At 36.7% G+C, this 12,500-nt stretch overlaps 1 protein-coding gene and 1 long non-coding RNA gene across 16 annotated transcripts in view; both read left to right on the top strand.

The window, feature by feature from the left end:
• Positions 1 to 12,500, top strand: part of grb10b (growth factor receptor-bound protein 10b) — a 162,153-nt gene that overhangs the window by 89,230 nt on the left and 60,423 nt on the right. The window lies entirely within an intron of this gene.
• LOC137487877 (uncharacterized) lies at positions 8,408 to 11,076 on the top strand. Of its 3 annotated transcripts, XR_011006648.2 has the most exons (6): positions 8,408 to 8,452; positions 9,014 to 9,086; positions 10,046 to 10,179; positions 10,304 to 10,461; positions 10,574 to 10,669; positions 10,841 to 11,076. It is a non-coding gene; the product is annotated as an uncharacterized lncRNA (long non-coding RNA). The 3 variants fall into 3 exon arrangements; XR_011006647.2 differs by lacking the exon at positions 9,014 to 9,086; XR_011006646.2 differs by lacking the exon at positions 8,408 to 8,452 and having other exon boundaries at positions 8,788 to 9,086.

Below are 12,500 nucleotides of genomic sequence, written 5' to 3'. Positions count from 1 at the left end.
AAATGGCTACAGACATTAATCAATTACTCTAATCCGTCTCTCTTTAGTTTTATTGTCCTGTGGATGGAACCCAGTAGGGGTCTAAGTGCTAGAGAAGACTTTCGGTCTGTTCGAAAAAAAGAAAACAACCTGGAAGAACGCCTGGAAGTCATTTAAAACAGCTGACAAATCTGCAGTGACGGATGATCTCCATAAATATAATCAAGACATCAAGCACATTGCCTGTTGTTTGTATGTGCATGTGAATAGCGGACGCTATTATAGAATATGGGAAATGAGAACATATTTGCTGCTGAGCGTTCAAACATGGGGCAACACGTGGGCGATGCTAACAAAGGATGCAAACAGTGCGTCATAATGCATCAAGATAAAATAATCTCTGGTTTAATCATGGAAAGCCTGACAAATATGACAATTTTTTTGATATTTATACATTTATACAGTATAATAATGATAATAATAATAATAATATTAACAATAATAATAATTCAAATAAAAAAATGTTTGCTTACATGTTATTTATTTATTTGTTTATTTATTTATTTTTATTTTCATTTGATTTATTAATATTTTATTTATTTATTTTATTTTATTCTTTATTTTTATTTATTTATTTATTTATTTATTTTCATTTTCATTTTATTTATTTATATTTTATTTATTTATTTATTTTTTCTTTATTTTTCTTTATTTTTTCTTTATTTATTTTATTTTTATTTATTTTAGTTTTTTTAAGTGTGAAATGGTCATTATGGAGTTCATATTAAGAATATATACACTACCTGACAAAAGTCTTGTTGTCAATCCCAGCTGTAAGAGCAACAAATAATAACTTGACTTCAAGTTGATCATTTAAAATAGTGGCAGAAGGTAGATTTTTTTCAATGAATCATCTGTTGAACTGCATCCAAATGATCACAAATACTGCAGAAGACCTATTGGAGCTGTATATTTGTGTGTGAGGTTATTCAATGGCACACACGCACTCCACTTTCGTTAGGTGCATTGTTGTGGGCATTGATGTCGTTTTACAGAAAATTCTCTTATTTTCGAGTTTAGAAACGCATTTAAATTAAAAGGGTTGGCTATACTGTGGTATTGTTGTGAAAATAACCCTTTTTATTCCCCTCAGCCGAATCTGTCAGTGATCGTCATCTTCGAGTCATGATCAGTCCCGTGATCCCCCAAGCTCCACTTGTGTCTGAAGGGAAAGGCACAATCACGTTTTACCAGATCTTTCATTTTGTATTTGGTGATATACTGCCGATACGTTCAGGCAAAAGATCCGAACCCAACACGATTCATTTATTCTACTCGGAGTCGATTATTTTTTAAAGAATCAATAGTTTTAAACAAACTGCACTTTCAGATCTAACCCTCAGCTTGGTGTTTTCATTCACTTAGTCCTGTGTTACACACTGCATGGAAGGTCATTTTCAAAAACCCATAATAGGGGCTCGTTAACATCTACACCTACTCCACACCTAAACCCAACCATCAGTTATTAACATCTATACCTACCACAACCCTAAACCCAACCATCACAGTTAATGTCTACACCTTCCTCAACCCTAAACCCAAACACCACAGTTATTAATATCTACACCTTTCTCAACTCTAAACCCAACCACCACAGTTTTTAACGTACAGCCATGAGTTGTGGAGGCTTTCCTACTTGATGTGCTCACCATTGTACTGTTATTTGCAACCACAGGGGGCGACGCCAAATAGGCTAACAGTCATGACAAAACTAATGAAGAAGTCAGCAAGTTGCATGGTGGATATACTAAAGCTACGTCCCAAATGGCACACTATACACTATGCACTTTTGCACTATGTACTTACAGTATGCACTTACACACTCAACAGTATAGTATATGTATGTAGTGTCGTCCCTAATGGCACACTAATGTTTTTTTACTAAGCGGAAATTTAAACCGTTTCCCTAATGAAGTTTGACGGTTGCCAAATTAGTGAAATAAACGACCGAATTATCAAATAATACCTGCCGTGAGTATAACCGCATTCACCATCGGGAAGCGCTATAATCACTCTCGTTTGAGAATTTTGCTTTTACCATCCAAAATAAATAAAGTTATCAAACATGTGGGTCCGATAGCTCCGCCCCATCCACTACGTAAGCAAACCTGCGGTCGTTGAGTGCGTGAAGCGTCCATCATTCCACATCCCTTCATTTTACCGGCTAAATGAGTGCATCATCCAGGTAATTAACGTGCACTTAGTATTTTTAGAGTTTTCAATGTAAACACACTACTTACACTATTTATACTACAGAATGGCGTAGAATAGTGCTTAAGCATATGATTTGGGACGCAGCGTAAATTAATGAATATAATAATATAATGTATCAAACAACAACATCTCGTTGTGACATCTGCATGGTTTATCGGGATCTCGATAACTGCAAGTTACCTCTCTAAAAACTTACTACAAGTTACACCCCTTCATGTTACACCCCTGTCTTGCAGTCCGCAGAGAGATACACTAGGAGTAAACAGCAGAAAAGCTGAACGAGATGCAAATTCACTCTCTGCCAACAGGTGGCACTTATGAACAGCAGTAAGATGTTGTTTCCTGGGTTACTAGTGTAAACAAAGCAGCACATGTGTATCTCTTAAGCCTGATTTAAACTTCTGGGTCAGGTGACCGGCGTAACCCACGGCACAGGCAACGCGCATGGCTGTGCATTTATACTTCTGCGCGCTGTCTTTGTCGGTCTGCATTAACACTTCCGAAACGCTAGTTGGCAGTGAGGTGTAAATGTTCCTCTGTGTCGAGTTTCTTCGCTGTTTTTTTGCTTTTCCTGAACACTTGGCTCAAACTCGCTTATTTTGAGGCAGGAACGGCGGACGTGCAACAACTTTAACTATGAGGTAAACACAAAACAAAACATTCCATCCGGAGCTCCTTCACGGTACTCCACACTTGTAAACAATCGCTCGCGCCATTCGCGCGGCTCTCGGTCCCGCCCAGACTCGTCAGCGCTACCAAGCCGACCAATCACATAGCTTACGCTACGCGTCGTTGCGATGTGTAGTTACATTTTTTGAGAGGTGCACGTCAGTGACGGCGACGGCCACGGCGAAGGGCTATGCTTCAGCGCCGTAGCATACGCCGGTGTTTGACGCAGAAGTATAAATCAGCCTTTAGAGGCCACTGAACAGAATATACCATCAAAACTTTTCACTGACTGTCAGTTCCTGTCAGAGAACCATTCATGTAAACTCCTACTCCAATTGTATTGCAATTTGTTTGGCATCTCAGCCAATTTGAATCATCACATAGTTGAATCATTTTCCAAATTCTTACTGTACAAAGGTATTGTAAACATAAACAATAGACATGCAGCATAGAGTTACATGTTATATATCCATGTAATGAAAACCTAAAGGAATGAATAGCAACAGATAATTATCACTCAAAGGATGTGAACAGCACTGAGTTGGACATCAGTAATTATGGTAATTATGACTTGGCATGCAATGAACACAGCAGAAGCAGAGATTTTCTTATGGGTGAGATGAACATTTCATTATTTCTTACCATTGGAAAACCTGTAATGCCAACCTCGTTACATGAAGCATTTCTTAGCCAATCAAATAGCAGCTTTTGGTCTCCTTCCTTGTGCCATTAGAGGCAGCATTAGCAATAGCCGTTATGCTTTATACACTAATCGTTACAGGCTTGTCTACTATAGGCTTTTGCTGCGTCCCAATTCGCATACTAATACTATGCCCTAAAAGTATGTACTTGTTTTTTTGGACTAAAAAATCTTCAAAATATATATTTTTTGTGTTTAGAAGAAGAAAGAAATTCGGTCCCACTTCAAATTAAGTGTCCTTAACTGCTATGTACTTACACCAAAATAATAATCCATTACAATGTACTTATTGTGTAAATACATGTATTTTCTGTGTACTTATGCTTGATTAAATACCTGTATGTAAAAACATATGTAATTAAGTTTTGTAATTAAATTTGTAAATATACTGTTGACCATCCCTTACACCTTAACCCACCCTTAAACCTACCCATACCACCAAACCCATCCATAACCCTACCCCTATCCCAACTCAAGAGCACCACAAGTGTTCTCAAATACATTATGAACATGGTAAGTACATTGTATTTATTTTTTGATGCAAGTACATAGTAGTTAAGGACTCTTAAATTAAAGTGGGACCAGAAAATCAAACAGGTTTGGAACAAATATAGGTTGAGGAAATTAGTGACAGACTTTTTTTTTTGTGCAAGCTGTGCAAAAATGTACTTTTGGATCCTTTTAATTTTGGCATTTATATCCAAATACACTGCGGGCTGCTACATGTGTCTGCATAGTGTTGTGTGAAGTGAACACAGTGCGTTTAATAAAATCATGTGTGATATGAAAGCTGGTTTCTGGACTCTTTTACATGTTACCTTCGCACAGCTGCCTTTGGTTTGCACCCCCTGGATAGCTTTTTCTCAAATGCATGCTCAAAGAAGTGCAGATGTCTGTCGGCCTGCTCGCCTGGTAAGGAACAAGACGTTTTGTGTTTACAGAATTTTCCGAGCTGCGGGCGCTTTCTGACAGGCCCCCATTGCTATCCCAGATCCCACGCGGAAGACACGCGAACCAGAGTGCTTCCACAAGCCAGAAGTCCGTTCCATGGCACGGCATGGCTCTGCAAATTAAGAATAATAAGCTGTGTACCAAAAGATGCACTGTTTACTATGCACAATATTATAAATGATGTACTTACCTGTATACACATGTGCTCAAACATTTAGTGTATAAACCTTTTATAGATATTTTTATGTTTGTATTTAAAGTGCTCCTAATATTTTGGGGGAAAAAAATACTTTCTCTGTTTATACTTAAAAACGGTGAAGAAAAATGCGTAAGGATGTGAATTTGAACTGATCTATATTATTTTAGGTTGAACCTAGGATTCGGGAGGAACAATGCAGTTTTCGTCCCAGCCGTGGTACACTGGACCAGTTCTATACACTCACCAGGGTGCTCAAGGGTTCATGGGATTATGCCCAACCAGTCCACATGTGTTTTGTGGACTTGGAGAAGGCATTCAAGCGTGTCCCTCATGGCATTCTGTGGAGGGTGCTCTGGGAATATGGGGTCAGAGGTGTTAAGGGCTGTCTCGTCCCTGTATGAACAGAGTAGGAGTTTGGTTTGCATTGCCGGCAATAAGTCATTTGTTTCCAGTGCATGTTGGATTCCGGCAGTTCTGTTCATAATTTTTATGGACAAAATGTCAAAGCGCAGCCTTGGGCTGGAGGATGTCCACTTCGGGGACCACAGGATCTCATCTCTGTTATTCGCAGATGATGTTGTTCTGTTGGCTTCACCAAACATGGATCTTCAGCATGCACTGGGGTGTTTTGCTGCTGAGTGTGATGCGGCTGGGAAAAGAATCATCACCTTCAAATCCGAGGCCATGATGTTTCACTGGAAAAAGGTGGTTTGCCATCTCCAGGTTGGAGGAAAGTCTTTGACCCTAGGTGGGGGAGTTCAAGTATCTTGGGGCTTTGTTCACGAGTGAGGGAAGGATGGAGCATGAGATTGACAGGCGGATTGGTGCAGTGGCAGCAGTAATGTATTCAATGTTCTAGTCAGTTGTGGTAAAGCTCTCAATTTACTGGTTTATCTAAGTTCTTACTCTCACCTATGGTCGTGAGCTTTGGGTCATGATGGCAAGGACAAGATCTTGGATACAAGTGGCCGAAATGATTTTCCCTCGCAGGGTGGCAGGGCGCAACCTTATAGATATGGTGAGAAGCTCTGTCACTCGGCAGGAGCTCGGAGTAGAGCCGCTGCTCCTCCACATCGAGAGAAGTCAGCTGAGGTGGCTCGGGCATCTGTTTCAGCCTACTTAGGGAGGTGTTCCAGGCATATCCCATCAGTAGGAGACTTCACTGGAGGGACTATGTCTCTCGGCTGGCCTGGGAACACCTCAGGATCCCTCCAGGGGAGCTGTAGGAAGTGTCTGGGGAGAGGGAGGTCTGGGGTTCTCTCCTAAGACTGCTGCCCCCGCGACCCGGCCCTGGAAAAGTGGTTGAAAATGAATGAATGAATGAATGAATATATTATTTTTGGTAACTAGTTTAAGGACCAATATTTAAGTAGTGTTTTGTTACCTGCCTGTTATAAGATATTTGCTGTTTATTTATAGTTATAAAGTACATATTCTAATTCTAATATTACCCAATACCTAAATGTAACTACTACCTTAATAAGTATCAATAAGCAACATCTTTGGAGTTTATTGAGGCTAAGGTAATAATTAATGGCTTGTTAATAGCAGTAGTAATAACTACATAACAAAAATCATGTTGCCAATCCCAGTTGTAAGAGCACCAAACAATAAATTGACTTCCAGTTGATCATTTAGAAAAGTGGCAGAAGGTAGATTTTTATATGAATCATCAGTTGAACTGCATCCAAATCATCACAAATACTGCACTCCTATATCGCTATATAGTGCTACTTCTCATACTTCGTCCTCCACATCAAAGTTCCAAAAAGCAAAGAAGGTCAAGGTGCTAAATGATTTGGCCAGCCCAGTCACCAGAAATGAACATTATTGAGTATGTTTGGGGTAAAATTAAGGATGAATACAAAGAATCTTGATGAACTCTGGGAGTCTTGCAAGAATCATTTCTTTGCCATTCCAGATGACTTTATTAAGTTATTTGAGTCATTGCGGAGATGTATGGATGTAGTCGTCCAAACTCATGGGAGTCATATACAATATTAATTCTTTCTCCACTGCAGCATGACTTTATATTCTATACTGTACATTATTTCTGTTAATTAACAAGACTCTTGTCAAAGCAAAGTCAGACCTTACAGTCCTAATTAAATAATTAAAAATCAAGGCATGATCATATTTTATTTTGGTAAAATAAGCGTAATCTAGAGGCCTTTGCCTTTTATATAAGCCACTTTTGATACCATGTGATCAACCTGAAGTCTAGTTTTTATCTGTTGCTCCTAAAACTTGGATAGGCAACAAGACTTTTGTCAGGTAGTGTACCTTAAAATGTAGTGTGAATGGAATTTTTACCTAAAGTAGATTTAAAGGGATAGTTCACCCAAAAAATATGGGTGAACTATCCCTTTAAGGTTTGTCTGTTGGAATAAACTTTCCACTCTACAATATTCCTCTCTTATCAGAAACACAACAGCAGAGAAGAGAGAGAGAGAGAGAGAGAGAGAGAGAGAGAGAGAGAGAGAGAGAGAGAGAGAAAGAAAGTTACACGTAGGCTTTAATCCATTTAAAGCACTCACTGACATCAGGTTCTGGCACCCTGCTAGAAGGCCTGGAACTGAAATAAGGGGATGAGCAATATGCTTAATAGTATCTTACCTCACTTTAATGTGTTGATGCATTTTTACTCTAGGGTGAGGTAAGAGGCTGGAAATAGCCCAGAAAAGGGAAGGGCCCACAAGCTCATCAAGCCCACACAATACAGCACAACTTGAGATAGGATGAGGAGAAGTGCTTACCGTGTTTGTTTGCTGCAGACGGTGAGGTGTGGTATGGACAGAAGTTGCCAGTTGGTCTGAGGTCATTGTGTCTTTTTTTGTCACAGCAGAAAGTGATATTTAAGCAAGTATCACAGGAGCACGATTGCCGCAGTTCTAAATATCTAAACAAGTAATTACGTTCATGCTGATGTTCAGACCAGTATGATTATGAGTGTGGTATTACTTGTGTACAACAGTTCAATAAACAATAATTTAATTTAAATCTTTCCAGTGTATGTTTCGCCTATCCAAGTTTTAGGAACAACAAATAATTACTTGACATCTAGTTGATCATTTGGTATCAGAAGTGGCTTATATGAAAGGCAAAGGCCTCTAGTTTACACTTATTTTACGAAAATAAAATATGATCATGCCTTGTTTTTTAAGGTTTGACTTTGCTTAGATAAAAGCCTTTTTACTTAACAGAAATAATGTACAGTTTAGGACATAAAGTCATGGTGCAGTGGAAAAAGAATTAATTTTGTGTATGACTCCCATGAGCTTGGAGGACTGCATCCATACATCTCTGCAATGACTCATATAACTTATTAATAAATTCATCTGGAACGGCAAAGAACGTGTTCTACACTGTAAACCCTAATGCTGTAACTAATTAATTGAATTGAGTACTATTAACTTAAATCATTAAAATTCGTTTATCTTAATTAACCTTGATGAGTATTTAGAACTTTTTCTTATTTTTGAGTTTGAAAAAATTTAATCTTTCAAGTAAGGTGAACAATTCTGCTGGGTTTAATTTATACAAAATGTCTCTTTAAAGTTTCATTAACTCAAAATCTGTCAGCCCAGTGATTTTGCGTCTGACGTCATCCAGGTTCACGTACGTGCTCATGCTTCATTCGTTTTTTTCAAGATGGCGGATCGGCCTCGCTTCACACTACAGTAAGTAAAATATTTACAAATCCAAGAAATATTAAATGTATGTTTTAATTAATATAATCACAGTAACAGTTCAATGTAATGTACAGTTAATCAGGGTGCGTTTACATGTCGTACATTACAGAAAACATGTTTAGCCTCACTTGTTGCTAACTAACGTTAACATTGCTGTTTAAAAAGTTAGAATCAGTGCAACGTTAGCGTTAGTTGTTACGTGTTAACTCTGAATTTTAACAGAGTGTGATAAAGACAAAAATATTTAAAATCGGCAGATTACATTTTTCAAAAAAATTTAAATCTTGGCGCGAGTATGCCATTTCTCAGCCTGTGCTGAAGTTGTCATGGAGACGCGCGCTCTCACAACCGCATGTCATGGCGCTGCGCTGAACTCCATCCAGTGTGTGAATGTGGTATTATCTTTGCAATCTGTAGGCACTTCGGAAACGAAAGGCGCAAGAAACATAACGTTAATCATAACTCAAATGATCTCCGCCTAAACACTTAACGGTATTTTCTGATGACGCGCAAAAACGTAGTCTCAAAACTTAACTCTGTCACACGCAGCTTGTTGCTTGCTGATCCATGTATGAGGATAGCCTGACGGAGAACATTTAAGCTGCGCTCCTCACTTGAGCAGGTACAGAGCAGAGCTTCAATTTACACTACCACATTGAGATAAAGTTGGTTTTATATTCATACATTCATTTAGTAACAACTTGTGACTCGCTCCATAAATTGTTTACCATGGTACTTTGTCTATTCGTTCTGAAATCACATGCAAGTATGACATGAAAACAACATTACACTAAATGCACTATTTTTTTTTGACTGAACAATGTTGTACTTTGAAAGTCATTGGCTGCTAATATGATTTTACCATTAAGAATATGCAAAAATTACCTTTCTGAAATTATATTATTAAGGAGAAAGTCTGAATGTGTAAATATAAAACTAACTTTACCTCAATCACCAGCACTGATCAACACTTAATATTTCCTCGCGCTTAAGACGACATCTCTGCATATCAATGATTACCTGATTAATGCGATCAGTTAAATGAGTTTAAATGTCATTTAGGTCAAATGTATTTTAAAGGTATGATAAAAGTTTTTTTTTTTTTCAATCTATTTTTTAAAATGTTTACTCTGGAGAGAATATAAACAGCCTAAAAAACAAAGTATGCATATCTATAACACATTAATACAAAATTATGTTATTAAATAAAATAATAACAAAACAAAATATTCAAGACGTGGTAAACAAGACATAGTTTTCTGATGTGCAAATTTTGTAGCTTAAAATATATTTATATCTTAAAAATATAAATATTTTAGTCTATATATTTTTACATCATTAGACAATAAGGTAAGTTTTGTTATTTCTAGCTTTTAAAATCAGGCCTTAAATTTCTTTGTCGTCCTATTCAGTTTTAGAAATTTCAATACTGTTTAAATTAAATCTGTGTTCATCAAATCAAAGCAACTAACATGATAATCAGCTCTATTGCTAACCGTTTTGGAGGTTAACGTTAGACATCATGCAATTGTACTACTTCCACTCTCAGCTAAATGACACTGTGACTTTGTGTACTTACAGAATTGAAGGTCGGGTGTTGCTGACTACAGATAGGAACTACAAGGAAAGTGAAACTTCAGCTAGACCTTGAGTTCAGTTTACAACATGAAGATCCTGCTTTCAACATCTGATCAACACCTGATTTTTTATCTGAGGTAAAAAATAGATAAGTAAATGAAACATAATAATAATATTAATAAATTTTTTTCTAGAATTGTATATTTTGTGGTGTGGGTTTGTTTTATGAAATTCTCTCTTGTTTCTTTTTGCTGTTTGCAGAGTACCAACATGTTACAAATGAGAATTTTCCCCACAAATTCTTTGCACAACTGGACCACCACCTATTTAATTTGATGACAATTTCAAGGCAAACAGCATCCAAAACTGGCAAGACAGCAGATACCCTGGCTAATCTTTTAAAGGCTTATGATGAGCAGGTATGTTTGGGGTCACGTGTTAAAGTATACATTAAAATATAATTTGAATTTTTTTTTTTTTTTTAATTGATTTAAAATCATTTATTCATCATTTATTATACTTGATTTCCAGGAACTGCATGATGTCAGTTCATGACGGACTACTCTTATCAGAGGTCTTTTGGTCTTGCTGCGTGAGCGTGACTTAAGATTCTTTAGGAACACCCTGGTAAGACTTCATTCATTCTTTTCACAATTAGGCATGTTTAATAAAAAGATGAAAGTTTTGAAAACTTTTACTTAACATATTTGTAATCACGGATAGTTGATGAATCATATAATATTGGCTCAGTCATTTTGATACTGTCCTTACATTAATATCCTTGAATTATATTTTTAGATTGATAATCCTGCTGACTGAAGATGCTTTATTGGCCCTGCGTTCACTGAGGGTCTCTGTTGTCCTGAAGAATGAATTGGACACCACCCACAGCACACTTCCAGACCTTTCTTGTCTTGTATGGATTAATGTATGTTCTTCACATAATATATAGTAAAGGACTTTGAACTTGTGCAAAAAGTTTTGCTTGGCATGGATGATGGAAAATAAAAAGTCTCGTAGCATGGAAACCTTAAAGAATGAGTTGATTGTTTGTTTGTTTTTTACTTAATAAAGACTGTCTCTGGGGTAGTAACTTCAAAACATTTATTTACCTTTAATTCGTAAGGGTGCATTTTATTATATATAGGGATAGTTTGTCCAAATGTAAAATTCTGTCATTTACTAACTCTTCACTTGTCCCAAACCTGCTTGAATTTCTTGTTTCTGTTGAACACAAAAGTTAAGTAAAGCTGACAACCTGTAACCACTGACTTTCTAATAGGAAAACAAATACTGTGGAAATCGGTGGTTACAGGTCTCAGCTTTTTTTTTTTTTTGGTCAAAAATAACCTTTTAAGTGTTCAACAGAAGAAAGAAACTTAAACAGGTTTGGAATAAGTAAATGACAGAATCATAGTTCAACCAAGACTGAATATATATATATATGCTCTCCGTCAAACAGAAATTGGGGGAAAAAATAAATGGGGGCGAATAATTCTGACTTCAACGATATATATATATATACAGTTTCTGTGTAGTTTACACTAAACGAGTCACTTCACAGAATGTGCACTTATTATTTTTTTAACGAATGCCTTATTTTATTTGTGAAACTGACGATGGAGAAGTTAATTTTAAAAAATGCTATCAAAATGTTTGAGCTGGGTGATTTAAGTATTTAAAGTTGAAAGAAATTAAAGCAATTAAGTTAATTGGTATTAAAATGTATGAGCTGGGTGACTAAGTATTTAAAGTTTGGAAAAATTAAAACAATTAAGTTAATTGGTATTAAAATGTATGAGCTGGGTGACTAAGTATTTAAAGTTTGGAAAAATTAAAACAATTAAGTTAATTGGTATTAAAATGTATGAGCTGGGTGACTAAGTATTTAAAGTTTGGAAAAATTAAAACAATTAAGTTAATTGCAATTAAAACGTATAAGCTGAGTAACTTGGGTATTTTAAGTTAGGTGAAGTGTCTTGCATGAGTACAACAAACTCAAAACTTAATGTTTCTGTTTACTTAAAATAGATAATTTCATAACTTAAAAAATTTGACGTAACTGATTACCTCAAATTTTTTGAGTTTTGTCAACTTATTCGGGATTACAGTGTAGCATCTCAAGATTCCTTGGATTCATCTTCAATGCCTCCTCCTTCATCTTACCTTAGACATGCTTAATAATATTCATGTCTGGTGACTGGGCTGGCCAATCCTGGAGCACCTTGACCTTTTTTGCTTTCGAGGTTTTTAATGTGGAGGCTGAAATATGAGAAGAAGCGCTATCCTGCTGAAGAATTTGCTTTCTCCTGTGGTTTGTAATGTAATGGGCAGCACAAATGTCTTGATACCTCAGGCTGTTGATGTTGCCATCCTCTCTGCAGATCTCTTGCACGCCCCTATACTGAATATAACCCCAAACCATGATTTTCCTTTACCAAACTTGACTGAATTCTGT

Source organism: Danio rerio, chromosome 16 (genome assembly GCF_049306965.1).
Source record: "Danio rerio strain Tuebingen ecotype United States chromosome 16, GRCz12tu, whole genome shotgun sequence".
NCBI classification, from domain to species: Eukaryota; Metazoa; Chordata; class Actinopteri; order Cypriniformes; family Danionidae; genus Danio; species Danio rerio.
This window is presented reverse-complemented; position numbering and strand designations above follow the sequence as displayed.